The 17,102-nt window shown below is 35.5% G+C and overlaps 2 protein-coding genes across 3 annotated transcripts in view; one reads left to right on the plus strand and one right to left on the minus strand.

Moving 5' to 3' along the window:
• LOC125801482 (zinc finger protein 239-like) overlaps positions 1–17,102 on the plus strand; it is a 297,730-nt gene that overhangs the window by 118,940 nt on the left and 161,688 nt on the right. The gene's annotated exons all lie outside the window — the stretch shown is intronic.
• The window catches only part of LOC125801120 (uncharacterized), a 103,711-nt gene that overhangs the window by 20,863 nt on the left and 65,746 nt on the right, over positions 1–17,102 (minus strand). The window contains exon 1 of one of the 2 annotated variants that reach the window (XM_049477226.1): positions 12,572–12,881. The exons of the other annotated variant lie outside the window; for it this stretch is intronic. The gene's annotated coding sequence lies outside the window, so the exon portion shown is untranslated. Of the gene's footprint in view, positions 1–12,571; positions 12,882–17,102 lie in introns of those variants that run through there. 2 annotated transcript variants of the gene reach the window in all.

Consider the following 17,102-nt stretch of genomic DNA (forward strand, 5'->3'; position numbering starts at 1 on the left):
TGGTGGTGACTCAAATTATGACTGTTTTACCTTTCTTTTTAAGGGAAAAAAAAAAAAAAAAAAAGGGAGGTTTTAGCTTTTTTTTGTTTCTCTTTTAAATAGTGTTTCTCATCAAAAACTTTGATGAATTAAAAATAATATCTAGTTCAGGAAAAAAAAATCTTTAATTTCATTGTAAACAGTAGCCAAACATGGTTGCTGGGCAGATTAATACATTAGAGGCCTATCACACATTGGCCCTCAATTTTCACTGGAAAGTTTTTTTTAGGTTTACATTATGTAATTTATGTTGCCTAATGACTATGATTTGTATAAAACATTTTTAATAACAATCATCTCCATTAAGGCTTATGTAAGGGAAGTTGTTTACTGGCTTTTGACAAAATTAATACATATAAACTCAGATGTAGTTGTAACTAGCTAAAGTAACCAAACATGCTGGCTTAAATAAAAATCAACCATTTAAAATCTTATTAATACATCAATGTAGACTATCAACTACAAAAAGAGCTTTGCTTGCTCCAAAAGTTTTTAAAAAATATATATATAGGGTAAGATAGAAATCTTTCTCTTATATGTGCATTAATATTAATGCTAAATTAATTCAATATATATAATAATAACTAGCTTGCTAAACCACCAGCTAACAGTCTTGCAACTATGCCAAACAAGTGAAACTTAAATATGTTTTTATTTTTTGCAATTAATTTACAGGTAGCACAGTTCGCAAAAATATATATTGGAACTGAACAAGGAAAATAAATATTAGGCCAATAACTTCAAACAGGACCACTGCAGCTCATAGCTTCAAAATCACTGTCATAGGAACTAGTTAGTCTAAACTTAGGTGGACCATGCCTACAACAGCTTGTGGACACAACTCCACACACATTTAAATTCTAACATCAGCCAAATGTTTTTAGACTCAGGTTAACAGATGGAAAATAAGTTTACAAAGGATATAGAGGAAATGCACTGAATGCATCATACTCATCAGAGTTTTGAAGGAACTGAACTCTCTACTTAATAACTAAAATAAAAAGGGGGTGTTTTATGCTCCTTGTATGTTCGCCCTCAAATAACAGCACTAATCAGACTAAATATTCTGAACAATGCTTTAAGGATTTCTGAGTATATGTAAAGTTGAGGATTGTGGGTCTATAGATTGGCATTAAGAATGTTGGGCACATAACAAACTATTTTAAAATAAATACAACTAAGATTAATCTGAAGTGCACAAATAAGTTTTAGATGTGCTTCAAAGGAAGAACTGGGTGATCCCTGATGGATATAAACTGATAGAGAGTTACAAATCTTTGGTGCATAAATACAAAAGGCAACGTTAAATGTTCTCAACAAATGAGCTGGAATTGTCGATCTGTCAGGAGTCCTGATATATACTTAGCTGCTAAGCCATTAAGAGATTTTTACACTTTTCACACTAAATGAATATTAAAATCCAATCTAAATAATCTTCTCTCTTTTTTTGTGTGAGTTAGAACTGTAGCTGCAGCATTTTGACCACGATGTAATTTGTAAATTGAAGATTCTGGTAATCCAGAGAATAATGCATTACAATAGTCTAATCAAAACAAAGCTCAGCATCTAGTGTAAGAAAGTGTCTAATTAATGTATAAAAAATATACATTATTATGGTTGATGGTTAAAAATTTAGACAATGTGAAGGTATTTGATGAATAAATGTTGAGACTATGTATTCCATAGTCTAGAGCAAAAACAATGACAATGTTGGGAAAAAATTACTTGATTTTAACACTTTTATAACTTTATGTTGTAATTCTGAAAAAAAAAAAAAAAAAAAGAGAGAAAGTTAATGTAGTAAACATTTGTTTATGAATCTTCTCAGATCCATGGTGGGCATAACGAGGCAGGGAGAGTCCGGCGTGGGGACTGGTGTGCAATAGGCCCCAGCATGTCCACAGCTGAGATGAAGAAACACTTGTTCTCATGCTCTGTATGCGGACACTTGTCATGACTCCCGGGGCTTCTTAGGCGTTATGTAGACCATCATGGAATCTTGGATGATTCCATTTGGTCTAGAAGGGGGGAGTGAAGGGTGTGATTGGAGATAACCACACCTTCACACTCTTATTCTTAAATGTTTTATACATTTATATATACAGTTATTATTTTTACTGTTCACTTTATAATTCACTTAAAGACCTTATGATCTTTGCTCTCTTTTTAACTGTCACTATGACAAGGCTTTGGAGGTTGTTTTTTTTTACTTTTTTCAGGAATCAGGAAGGTCAGAGTGTTTTCATCAACAGTGAGAGCTGTGAGGAGAATGTGACCCTGAGTGGCAGAGAAGCTTCACTGCTGTTCTGCTGTTCTGGGACCAGTGCATATGAACTAGGAGACAACAAGTTATCTGAGTGAAGTGCTGGAAACCTCTCCTCAGATAGCCAGGAGATCTTTACATCCACTCTTTTCCTCTGTCTCATCTTCTTACAGACTTTAGGACACTTAAGGACTGTCTGCTGTGTTCATGAAGGACACAGTGCTGAACAACATCATGATAAGAACCTGTTGCTCAGACAGGCTGGAGCGGATCACGTCATTAAAACTGGACAACATGCTGTTAACTGGACTCTGCTGACGTAATCATATTGATAAGTTCTGTACAATCACATGTCATTTGCAAAGTGTATAACTGCTTGGATGAAGTATGAGGAGTTCTCTCTGTCCCTCGACTGGCTTTAGTTTCTTTCTCTCTCTCTCTCTGTTTCTTTCTTTCTCTCTCTCTCTCTCTCTCTCTCTATGGGTTGCAAATGTGTTGATCTATCGAGATTTTATTTGTTGATGTACTTTTACTCTTTTCTAATATATATCTATTAATTTTTGTTCCGCCATATGCAGAAGAAAGGCCAGTTCCTGCAAGTTGCAGTAGATACAATAGAGTTAGATACTGCATTTAGGCTGGACCGTTTGTTTAATGAAGATAAAGAAAATTAGCTGTAAAAAGAAAATTTCATTATTGATTCAGAATCAAAGGGGGGAGTGTGATGGAAGGTGTTTATTGAAATGATTCATAATCAATGACGTGTGATGATTCATAAACAATGACGACTATTAATGATATTACTTTTTGTTCTATGTGATGATAATGTGTACTGAACTGAACATTTTACCCTCAGTGAGCATTTCTGAAATGCTGAGTGAGAGTTTTCTCTATCTGGCGCCAGCAGTATGTGTCTGTGTGTGTGTGTGTGTGTTAAAGGAATGTACGTCACAACTGTCGTGTCTACAAGCCCTGGCGCCAGGGCCATCTCCCTCTCCTTCTTGCAGTATTTTGAGGACCAGCCTGAGATGCTCACTAAGGGATTATGTCATATCACATGTCAGAAGAAGTTGACGTGTCACAATGGTGGCACTGTGCCCATAATTGGGAAAGCAAGATAGTAAGGATGGGGTATAAAGAGAGCTTGGCACTCTTGCGAGGCAGGAGTTCACTCTGTATTCATTACGTGTGGCTTCTCAATAAATCTTGTTACTCATTCTGATCAAGACTCAGAGACTCTGAATATTTCTTTCTTCCTGTCATTATTTTTCCACCACACCTGCTACTCTGTAAAGTTAGCTAATGTTACTGATACAGAACTCACTCATTAAGATAAGATCATCTTTTTAGTCCCAATTTGGTAAATCGTATATCCTAGCAAGTGCTGGCGACAGCACTAGGTCACAAAGGATATAAAAGTAATAAAAAAGATGTAGCAAACATGTAATTAGAGGTGGGAAACCCAGGTCCAGAAAGTGTGAATCCATCCCAGGGTTTTGTACCAGCTATAAACGGTAGCCGCCCTGGCAGCTGATACAAAACTCTGGGAAGGATTTTTACTTTGTGGACCTGGGTTTCCCACCGCTGCATATAATAATAAAATATCTATATAGTTAATCTGTTAACGTTAACCCAAAAGTCCGTGTAAAGCACTTTCTCAGTCATTTTAACTCATGAAGTTCCTAAGTACATCCGAAATACAGTGAGTGAATGTGTGATTTTGATCTCAGTTATAGAATATAGTGAGGTATTCTGAGTTAGTGCTGGAGATAAAACTAAACTAGGTACTTTAAAAACTGTATTTTCTGCATCTACAGCTATGTTCAAACTATTTAAACATTCAATTGCTTTAATTAAGGGTTTTACGTTCCATATATGTAGTTGTGACCCCATTTCTCGAACAAAATTTTGAAATACAGATTATGAAATGGTGGTGTTCGTTGTGTTGCATCAGGATTTTAACCATCACAATATTTACAGTCACACACTCACAATAATAATAATAATAATAATAATAATAATAATTAAAAAACATTAATGCAGCTCAATTAATTTATCTGATTAAATGTTGTACTTATCAATATTCAGAAATGGGTCTGAGCTCTTATGGATTAAATAAATAAGATGAATAAAAGGTAAATAAATATGTTGTTTGAAATTTTTAATTCTTATGATAAGACTAAGATTAAATACATTTCAGATGACTAAATTATGACAAACGAAATGACGTTTTAGTCGAAAGACTATGACTAAAACTAAATCAAAATTTGCTGTCAAAATTAACACTGTCTGTAACATTATATTTTAGTGGAATCAAGGAAGAAACGCAAAAAACTAGACCCCATTAAAGAAGCAGAAATGTACATGTCAGAAGGAAGAGATAGGGCTGATGAACTGGAAATGCGATACATAAACAATGTCAAAGGTATGTGGCCATTAAATTTATTCTAATTGTATTTTTACCAGCAAGAATGTATGTAATTGGATATAAATACGTATAAATACTTATAAATTCAAAGAAGCAAGAATATCTTATTTTGAAAGAAGTAGATAATATCTTGTAAGCCAGTTTTAAGAACAAAGCTTAGTTTCTCCTGGACGCCTCAGACATTGCATGAATTTATTCAACTTCTTCACTGGGCAGTCTTGCTTTAGCTTAATGAAGTACTCAAAGCAGGTATTAGAAGATAACTAAATAATACTAGGTTGTTTCCACAAGGGAAAATTAGAAAGGATTAAACTTACCAATCTATGTAAAAACACTACTTACTCTATTAATACGATTTGAATACTTAAAAATAAAATTTATATGAATAATTTGATATCTGTATTTATTGCTATAAGAAATGTTTCAGTAACGGTGATATAATTTTTGAGGTATTTCGATATGTATTATGTACAGAATCTCTTACTAACAGGCGCTTTTTACTGCCGTCAGTTCGCTGCATTGAAGCAGAGCTAAACACAATCAGCCCTCCGTAGCCGGGCTACGTCAGTGCGTGATGATTCACTCACACAGGCATGCAGCTAAACTAAGCTAGGCTAAGCTAAGCTAAGCTGCGCCTTTACTGTGTTAAAACAAGCTACGTGGAACTAACCTCTAGGTAGCTTTTTTTTTTTAGAATTACAGTTTTGTTTACTTAGTTTAGCTTTATCTTAGATATGCTGATGCTGTTTTTTATGGTGGAAAGCGAGTGCTTTAGGAAAATGATGTTGGTCGTTGAGCGCCAATATGAGCTCCCTGGCCGGAGGTATTTTTCATGCACAACTATACCTAAGCTTTATGACAAATTTAGGGAAAGGGTGGAGGAGCAGGTGAATGCCTAGGTTTATGTTTGACAGGGATGTCATGTTTTTGTTTGTATATAAAGGCTATATATAATCAAAGTGAGCATTGATTTATTTGGATTCATTTTTATTTCTATATAAGTATTATATAGTTTTTTGTGGAGTATGTTTTAAAGACATTCAAATTTTAGACAGTAGTAGGTACAGATTTCCATTGTTATGATTCTTAGCAGTTTTTCTGAAGCCTTCAAAAGTATTTATATTGATATCGAAATTATATCGTATCGATCAAAATTAAGGAATATATCACAATATAAATTTAGGACGTAACATCCAGCACTACAACCAACATAATGTCCCTCCCTTATTATGCATGTAGCTGTATGGAGGCCATCAGGTGCTAGTGCTGTTAGGCAACAGAGCAGGAGATTAGTTGTTTAAAGGAGGAGCAGTTGAAGTACCAAGAAGAATCAGGTGTAATGGAAACATGCATTTTAAATGTCCATATTGTATCCAAATTCCACATCAGATTCAAACCATCTTTTTTCTACTGCTTATAATACTCATCATTGTCACCTTTACAACAAAATTAAATGGTGTTGTCAGTTGTGAGTCATGAGAGACATTAGAGTCTCTTATAATTTTGAGGAAAATGTAGTTTTAGTCGCTGTGCACCAGTAAAAAAACAACTTGCCACCTCTTGGGGAATTTCTTTAGTTAAGTTTGGGTTCCACAGCTTTAGTCTACTTTATCAATTTGAAAAAACTTTGAAACTAATAGATATTTCATATTTACCATTTACAGGACGGGGCGTATTTGCAAAATCTCATTTCGAAAAAGGGAGATTCATTTTAGAATACAAAGGAAAGCTTGTCAAAGGAAAAAGTCCGGATCTGTGTACAGCAAATGTAGATTACATGTACAGTTTTCGTTACCAAGGCATGACTTATTGGTAGGTACAGTTCTACAATACTTTTTGAATTACATGTTGTGGTGTTTTCCTCGCCTGCAATTGTGAAATTTTTCATTGATAAGTAATTGTGATTTATTTTATTATTTTTTTTTTTAGAGATGTATTAATGTACAAGTCTAAAAAACAAATTGAGATATTAGTTCAGTTGTTTCATAGCTGTCAGTATGGCTATAACTAGGCTGTATTGACTTTGACATTGACAAATATTCTGAATAAAAAAATTACAAGGCAAGAGCTGTAAATCTCAGTGATGTAAATTAATCTCTACGCAACAGATTATAATGTATGCAAATGTTGACAGAATAAGGAACTCTAGTTATATTGACTTATATAGTTCAGTTTAAGTGCAGTGATTCCTCTCATATATTTACTTGTGTTTGAGTGCCTGTATGAGCTGATCTTTCCTACGTTTACATGGTTTTGATTTTAACATTTGTTTTTTATATCATTTAGTATTGATGCATCTGTTGAAGACATCTTAAAAAAAAAGTAAGTTAGCAGTCTTGGTTGATTTCACATTGAAAGTTTTGTTATTTAATCTCCCTAACTTTTCTCCCGCTCATTCACTCTTCCTCTCTGTTACTGTTTTAACAGCGGATAATCCAGGAATCACAGTCATCAGTCTCTGTTGAAAGTAAGATGTTTTAGTAATTTTATGTTAGTTAAACAATAAGGCTATTTCTAATTATGAATTCCACAAAACTTTGTGGCATATTTGTGGCCTAACCTTTTTGTGTGATGCACTCTATTGGAAAACTATTCTTGGAAAGCAACACCATCATATGTTTGCAGTGTTGGGCACGTTACTTTGAAAAAGTAATTAGTTATAGTTACTCGTTACTTCTCCAAAAAAGTAACTGAGTTACTAACGGAGTTACTCCACTATAAAAGTAACTAGTTACCAGTAAAAGTAACTATCGCGTTACTTTTATTATTCGCCCGTCAAAAAAAAAGGAAATGAATTATGTATTTACTATTATTAGAAAAATACCAAACGATAATAAACCCAAAATGTTGACAAAAATATAATCTAACGAATTACAAAAAATAAAAACGAAATTCTTCACCGGACCAAAGAAAATTACTAAAACATATAATACTGAAAAAAAACGGAAAAACGCGTCTGGGGATGGAGTTAAACAAACCAAGCCACACTCAAAGGAAATATGTATATATAAACAAAACAAAATAATGAACAAAAACAACAATCTAATGACCGTTAAAATGGTATTAATATAACAGTTTCACCAAAAGAGAATAGAGCTTAGATCGGCCCAAAAAATCCGACCCGACCCAGCCGGAGCCGTGCACGTTCTGCCCAAGCCCGAACCATGAACTGTCATTATGAGCCCGAGCCGACCCAAACCATAAACTGTCTGTTTTCGGGCTGATTGAATGAGTGAAATATAATCAGAATTATGTTAATTAACACTGAAACATAGCATAAAACTATTATTTAATTAAAATGATTTTTAAGAACAGCTACACACAGTGCTGCAAGTCAAGCGCGGAGGCGTTCACGTGCGCCCAGAGCTACGTGATTACATTTTTCATTTTATTATAGTTTGATTCAGTAAGTTTTAATTTGTTTTTAGGGTGGGCTTGCTAGTTTTTATTAGTTTTCACACATCTCATCAGAGAGATCAATCTAATAAACGTGAGAGAGAAAGAGAGAGAGAGATATTTGCTTGTTCTGGAATGAGCCACTCACAGGTAAATGTTCTCACATACTGAATCTACTGTTTCTCTTTCATCTGCCTTGCGCTCATATTGTAATCCCATTCACAGTTCTGCAGTTTTTCAGTGTTTTCTGTTGTATTTTGCGGCTACACCGCCCGCTGTACAACAGCTCTTATAAATAAATTAAACACGAAAATTCAGTAATTTCAGTTCGTTTTAGTTAGTTTTATAAACACAAAATACAGTTCGAGATAGTTATGTTTTTTCCTTTTAATTACCGTTTTTATTAGATTCAGTTAAAACAAATGTTTTTCTTCACTTTCAGTTTTCGCTATTTCGTTCGCTTTAGTGAACAATTATAATTGGTTACTTAGCAACATTGTGATTATCACACCAGAGCTTTATATAAAATAAAAATAGGAGCCCGATTTTGGGACGGTCTTTGGGTCAGGTCGGATTCGGGCAGAGAATCTAAGCTCTAAAAGAGAAAGCAGCAGCACCACAAAAACCGGAGCAGCTAAAAAGAGCTTAACGTCCTTAATTCAGAACTTGGGCTGTCCACAGCAATCACTGAATTGATTAGAGCACGCAAATCGTCACAATTGTGCCTCACTTCACCACGCCAAACCACAGGCACAGCGGCCAGAAGCTCAAGTTCACCGGAAAGAAGAGGGGTTAACCAGGGCAAAGCAAAGTTACAACAAAAAAAAAAAAGTTCATAGAGCGGCTAAAGTAACGTGCAGTAACGGGGTGTCGGAAATGGTAACAGCGTTATAGTTACAGTCAGAGTAATTAGTTAGATTACTCGTTACTGAAAAAAAGTAACGGCGTTAGTAACGCCGTTAGTTTTAACGCCATTACTCCCAACACTGCCGACATCTGAACCCCGGCTCCCCTTCGCGAGCAGAAACGGAACAACACCACCCGCTGTTAAGCTGCTGTAGTGGATACAGCGCTTATAAATAAATTAACAAACACAAAAATTTGGGTATTCAATCTGTAATTTCAGTTCGATTTATTTTTTTCTTTTAATTACCGTTTTTATTAGTTTCAGTTAAGAGGAACTTTCACTTTCAGTTTTCGTTAACAGTAATACGTTGTTATATGGTGATTATCAGGCCGTAGCTTTATATAAAATAAAAATAGTATTAAAAAACAGATGACTATTTCCTGGAGCCTGGACTGACCCGAGATTTTCCATTACTTTCCTCGGGCCGGGTCTCGTCCGGGCTGAGAAATAAAAATCAAAGTATCCTGCTATTTGAAAGAATGGAAAATTTCATAAAAATAATAATATAGTTTTGCATACTAGAGTTTAGATTGTCTGCCTGAACCCGAGACTGAACCCGAGCGTGAACGCGAGACTGAACCCGAGCGTGAACGAGAGACTGAACCCGAGACTGAACCCGAGCGTGAACCCGAGCCTGAACGCGAGCTCATCCGCGCGTTTAAAGCTCCGCAGCATTTAATAAAAACAGATTAATAGATATAAAATAGGAAAATAACTAACTAAACTTAGCTCAAAATGGTAAAAGAAATATAATCTAACGAATTCTGAAATAACGAAAAATAAATAGTGTACACACAGGTACAAAGCTAAAAAAATATACATAAAAAAATAAATCATCCGCGCGTTTAAAGCTCCGCAGCATTTAATAAAAAGAGAAAAATATAGGTATGAAAAAGGACAATAACTAACTAAACTTAGCTCAAAATGCTAAAAGAAATATAATCTAACGAATTCTAAAATAACAAAAAAGAAATAGTCTACACACAGGTACAAAAATAAAATAATATACATTAAAAAAAATCATCTGCACGTTTAAAGCTCTGCAGCATTTAATAAAAACAGAAAAATAGATATGAAATAGGAAAGTAACTAACTAAAGCTCAAAATGCTAAAGGAAATTTAATCTAACGAATTCTAAAATATCAAAACACAGGTACAAAAATAAAATATCAGTTGTCAGGGTTTAAATCGGTCAGTGGCTCACCTGTATTTTCTGCTGTTAAGATAGCAACATGCCAGATTTTACCTGAACACACCTCCCTTCCAGACCACCACGCCCAAACTCTGACACTATTTTAACGGTGTTGGTGCAAGGCTGCAATTTGCGCAGGATTTATCATAGGGCCACAAGGGTCAGAAATCACCCTCATTCATTTCCCAGATTATTTCATGCTAGCTGATTTTTTTCTTTGTTCTCTCTTTTCTATCTTTCATGATTGAATATTACAAGGATATTACTTCAGTAGTGAGTGAGGGCAAATACTTAATTCATATTTGCAAACTGTTTCTCATTTTGCACACAATCATACTGTGAGAATTTCAGGTTTACTAAATAGGTGGACCCAAACCCAGACACCACAGATGCAGAGGGAGTTTCAACCAATCATCTTTAACATAATGTTAAACATAGATAAAATACTTCACAATGGGAGCTGTGAAATGCATGTGCCTGATCCATGTGTGTAAGCCTGATTGATCATTTATTAACAAACAAAAAAGAGAAATAAAAATGAAGATATTTACTGCATTCTTGGAATAGAACATTATTAATGATGAACTTGTTCCAAAGATATATCAAAGAAACATGGTTCAGTCGGATCACTTTTGACATATATTGTACATAAAATGATTAACAAGACACATGTAAACTATACCCTCACGCTCTGTGAACTAATTTTTGATTTCCATTTGTTACAGCGCATGTTTTTATTTTAATTTAGGTAGGCATGTTTTGAACATTTGTATCAGATAGGTTGTATCTCCACCCACAGCCAAGGTGGACTACACTGTGCACCTTTACAACTATACTCTTAAAACTACAACTTTAAAGGGTTCTAATGTGGAAAGAGTTAATGAATATAAGCACCTTGGCATATGGCTAGATGGCAAATTTACTTTTAAGCACCATATTAACAAGCTTTCAGGTAAGCTAAGGCAAAAACTCGGCTTCCTATTTAGAAATAAATCATGCTTTCCCATGTACACAAGAATAAAATTGTGGAAGCAACGTTTTTATCTAAGCTAGATTATGGTGATGTGATTTACAGACATGCGTCAGCAACTACACTCAAACCACTGGATTTTGTGCATCATGCAGCGCTAAGATTACTGGTACACATCACTGTTCACTCTATAAAAAAGTTGGATGGTCTTCTCTTGCTGTGCGCCGGGAAACACATAAAGCACTTCCTCACCATATGCCACCGTACATCTCACAAAAAAAATAACACAACCTACCAGACTCACTCCAGTAACTGGATCATCGAGAGTTTTAACTGAACTGGGAAAATCTGCTTTTCATTACAGTGAACCAGCGAGCTGGAATTCACTACAGGAAACTCTAAAGCTCAGCCTGCTGGTGTCACTAAATCATTTTAAACTTCTAGTCTCTAACCACCTTCAAGGTGATCTTTATGATCTTTGGTATGTTTTCAGTTTCTTTATTTTTTTAGTTAACCTTTTAGTTTTTAATGCTGGTTTGTTTTAGCTATTTTTCAACATTTCTTTTTAGCTTCTTTCTTTTCTTTGATTATTTTTAGGTATTGCTTATGTAACCCCTATCCCCAGTTAATTGGAAGAAATAAGGGCCTGAGTTCTATCTATTCTTTCCCTTCTCTATGTTTGCAGAAATAAAATAATAGAAAATATAAAACACAATAAAAGGACTATCACACAGGTATATAAAAATAGGCAGTAGTTACTGAGTTTGATACTGAGTGTATCAAAACGGTAGGGCAAAATAAGGCCTTTTTAATACTTTTAACAAAAATACATAAATAGCAGGCTTCAATCAACAATAGAGTTATATCTTTTCAAGACAGAGCAGTTTAGTACCTTTTTTAGATGCAATAGTACAAATATTGTGTGTAAATACCCATATGTAAATTTAAGAAACAAATAAGAGTTATATTTTAAACAGTACCCCAATTATTTAAATTACTATTAATCATTTAAATAAACAATTATTTTAATGATTACTATTCCTCAGGCTTATGTTTTAGGATTAGATCTTATTTTAGAATTAGTAACTTAGACTTTAGCTGTAGGATTGCTTTTAGGTTAATATACCCCTTTTTTCTTACTTTTAGAACTACACTGTCAGTTATATATTTAAACCCTTAATCAGAAATGTACCTTTTAAAGTTAGTTTGCAAAATAAAATACCTTCTTAAATTAAATATGTGGGTCCACTCTAAAGAATACACTCATAAAGAACAGAATTTATAGATGAAATGAACAGAACTAAACGGTGCAGGTCTGGTTCGGAGCTTAATGTCCGCTTTACTCTAACGAGCAGAAATAAGAGTTTCAGATTTACCTCAGATTCAGTGAATATGAGCGGGAGCAGAGCGCGGGGTCCTGCAGCACGGAGCGTTTTCCCTCAGAGGAACTCTGATCCACGCGGGGACTCAGAGCGCTCTCTGGTTAGCAGTGTTAGCGGTCCTGGTGTTCAGTGGAGGCGGAGAGAGCGCGAGTCAGTCCGGGGAACAGTCTGTCGGAGCGGCGCTGCAGCGGAGAGTTCACGGCTAGCGCAGAGCAGCTAATACACGAGGCTAAACACAGCTAGCCGAGCTGGCTAAGCTAACAGTGCTAACAGAACTTCACTTATAGAGAGATTATCCAAGCTTTATCCACCAGCACACTCTTAGTATGGACTTCAGTGTCCTTAAAATTACCGGTTAGTTTAATTAATACTGATTATTAGTGAATTTTGTTCAGCCTGTGAGGAACTTTATCCTCCTCGCCTCTCCCGCGCTGCTACTCCCGCATCTCCGCTGTTCTCTCTCGTCCCGTGGGCGGGCCCGTACCAATCCTCTACTCCACCCTCACCTGTACACTTCTCCCTCAGTATATCCCTTAATCCCTTTTAAGTGACCTTCTTGCATTAACACAGAAAATAAATGAAATATGTATTCTGTACGGCTTTTGTTTTCTTTTTAAACTATTTACACCAATACAATGACTATTTTGCACAATAATAATAGTCATTAAAACAGCAAATGCTGTGTTTGGATATTTAACTAGACTAGCTACCAATAATAATGGTCGGTAAAACAGGAAATACTTTGTTTGGACATTTACCTACACTAGCTACCAATAACAATGGTCAATAACTCAAATGTAGAATTTGGTAATTAAGTGTAGTTGGTGAATGATTATGCTCTTCCAAAAAACAAAACAACACAACCCACAAGCACTCACAATAAAGAATTTTATAAACATATGAATACAAGTTAAACACATGTTACCTTTGGAAGTAATTGTATGTTTAACCCTTTTAAGCCTGAACCATTAAAAATATATATATTTCAATCTTAAGTTGACTTTTATGTTTCACTCCAATTTCACACTGGATTTCTCTGCTGGACGCCTTTGAGTATTTAACAAGTAATAACAGAAGACAATCTCAGGCCTATAGGTTTCATGTCAAACATATGTTGAGAAAACACAATGAGATTGCAGATCTGCAATATAAAAGTAGTTCAATAAAACACACAGATGAGTAAATATAGAGGTGAAACAATATAAAGATAATAGTTTGTAGAGAATAAAAACAATTAAGAAACTAAATGATTTGGATATTCTTAATAAATTTGAAGATTAAAAACCTTCAGCAACATATAATATTCAATAAGGAAAAGATAAGAGAGTATAAAACTTGAGTAATACAACAACCAAATATCCCTCTATGGGAACAGATTTTAAATCAGAACGACTGAACCATAGACCAACGATTACACCATCAGAGGGAGTGAATGAGCCTGCAACCTCATTGCGCTACACAAGCCTGGAGGAGGTTGATTTCAGTATGGGAACTACAGCTTGAGCGTTTTATTAAACCTCTGTAAAGGATTTTGTTGGCCTCTCTGCGGGGTCTGGATGCTCCTTCGGTCCACACAGCAGTACCTGGCACAGTGTCGTCTCTCTGCGGCTTTGGGTCTCACTTTTGGGAGCACACTCTCTGGAATTCCTCAGGTGGTGTTTTCACTTCTTCTTTCATACAGATGGGTCTAGCAGTAAATAGCATTAAGATAAGCTATGCTTAGCTTGGGGAACTGAGGACGGCTTCCACAGAGTGAAAAAAGAGATACTAGAAATTAATAGAAATAATCAAATCTGCATATACTAGAAAATACATTAAAAGCATTCGAATCATAAGCTCTGAAGATTTGGTCCTAAACATTTAGTTGCAAGCTAATAATCCTCCTCTACTCCTAACAACTATGACATCTAAATTTTACAGAGTAAGTTTTTTCCCTTCTTCAGAACTGAACTACTACAGTAACTACCCTAAGCACTGAGCTGTCCTGGAACATCTAACATACGAGAAAACATAACATGGAATTCAATAAACATCATCCTTGGATAAGATTCATTTTGCAGAACCTGTAAAATCCATTGTTAAATTCAGTTTTCTGGTAGAACGTGTCCCAAGTGATTAAGTTAAACATTTGTGTAAGATAAGGTGTTCCGTCTGAAAGGATTACGATTCGCACTTTTAATTGAAACAGATTTGGGATAGTTTTCTATCCTTTGTGAATGCGCTGGTGTTTTTTGAGATTACTCTGTTGAGTAAAACTCTTCCCACAGTCTGAGCAGTGATTCGGTTTCACTCCTGTGTGAATGCGCTGGTGGTTTTTGAGAGTATTCTGTTTAGTAAAACTCCTCCCACAATCTGAGCAGTGATACGGTTTCTCTCCTGTGTGAATGCGCTGGTGTACTTTGAGAGTACTCTGTTTAGTAAAACTCTTTCCACAATCTGAGCAGTAATATGGTTTCTCTCCTGTGTGAATGCGCTGGTGGTTTTTGAGACTACTCTGTTGAGTGAAACTCCTCCCACAATCTGAGCAGTGATACGGTTTCTCTCCTGTGTGAATGCGCTGGTGTTTTTTAAGAGTACTCTGTTTAGTAAAACTCCTCCCACAGTCTGAGCAGTAATATGGTTTATCTCCTGTGTGAATGCGCTGGTGGTTTTTGACAGTACTCTGTTTAGTAAAACTCTTGGCAGAGTGCTGATGTTTCTCCATGTTGGGACTTGGCTTCATTTGTCTGTTAAATGTATCAAACTGTTTCTGTGTCTTCTGGAAATTCTTCTGGACGGCTTTTGCTACACCTCTTTCAGCAGTTTAACATTGCTCTTTGTCTGTCCTGGTTGTTGGTGAAGAATTTCAGGAGAAGATTTTCATTTCTGGAAAAAAACAAAGAAAAATGCAATTGAATATTAAAATACAAGCAGGTCAATTAACTGAAGAGAACTGCCCAAATCAGTTACACTATACTGATAAAACTATTTAGACATCTTCATTTACCATAAAAGCTTCTGTACTTTTATCCCAGTCGAAGTCCATAGTGTAAGGGGGTGCTGGTGGTCCTCCATCCACTAGAAGGAGGCCACCTTTTGTCACTCACAATAATCAGTCTGACACCTGTTTAGTGCCTTTATAAGGACTGCCCACTGTTTAGACAGACAATCTTGATTCTGTTTTGGTCTCACTGGAAGCTGAGAACTTAAAGAAAGAGAGTGATGTTACCCTCTAATCTGAAGCTTTGAGGCGTGTGCCAAAAAACCCCGACACACATTGGTTCAAATCACTCTGCTGATGGTTGATTCATTCTAGATTGATCATGTGACCAATGATGTCCGAAGCTTTTTCCTTCACACCAATTTATAAAAGATTCCTGATTTTTTTTACAACCCCTAATAACATTATTTCCCCCCACATTAGCTTCAGACTAACAGTGATATGCACTCCTGTCCTGAACATCATAATGGACCATCCTAATTTCTGTATAGAAGGGTACTTCACACTTGTAAAACATTTGAAAACTCATATGCAAATGTCAGTTTAAAATAGGGCTGAACGATTTTGGAAAATAATCTAATTGCAATGTTTTATCTATAAATTGCGATTGCGATTTAAAATGCAATTTTTTTGTCTTCAAGTATTTTTCAACAACAGAAGCAATAAATCAATCTGTTTAATAATAAACAATGTCAGATTTATTTAAAGCACAGATAACAATAAAGCAAAAAAAATCAATGCTTTTCCTTTTCACCATTTGTTTTTTTTATAGAAAAATAAATAGATATAGTTTTTCCTTGTCACCATTTTTTTATTAGAAAAAACAGATATAAAACATTTAACTTACTGCTCTCCAGCTAGTAACACCATGAAAAATTAAAGTGCAAAAAACATAAAGAGAATCTGCTTTAACCAACTCGTTATTTTCTGTATTTGAAGATGCAGCACTGGTTTGTAGTGTTACCTCGCATCGTAGCAACAGTAGCAAGGCACGTTTAGCAAAGTACCTGACGTTGAGCAGCATCTTTCTTTTTTAAAGCCAAAGTAATTCTACACAACTGATGTGTTCTGTCGAGCCTGAAGCCATTGTGCAACAAGGGCGTTTTCACACCTGTAGTTCGTTTCTAATGAGTTCGTTTACTTGGAGCGTTTTCTCGCTCTGTTCGGTCTGGTTTCCCATAGGCATAAATGTAAACGCACCAAAATGCGCATCAATAAATCACGCGAGCAGCCTGTGTCCTCTGATTGGTCAGAGCTGTCTGACACAGGAGTACATTAAATATAAATATACGAAAAAAGTAAATACAGCGAGAATATTTTGTGTTCCAGCGCAAATATCTGTGCTTTAACACTGAACGCTGCACTTTCAAACACAGTGTTTCTACGTGCAGCGCAGATTTAAACAGAGCAGTGAATGCAGCGCGTGCATGGACACAGTGTTTGTTCACAGCTGTGGTAATTAGCGTTCTCTGGCTAATATATTAGTTTAAACCAGGGGTCTCAAACTCATTTTTGCCGAGGGCCACATTGGCATATTGGCTGTCC

The sequence above is a fragment of the Astyanax mexicanus genome, chromosome 4 (assembly GCF_023375975.1).
Source record: "Astyanax mexicanus isolate ESR-SI-001 chromosome 4, AstMex3_surface, whole genome shotgun sequence".
NCBI classification, from domain to species: domain Eukaryota; kingdom Metazoa; phylum Chordata; class Actinopteri; order Characiformes; family Acestrorhamphidae; genus Astyanax; species Astyanax mexicanus.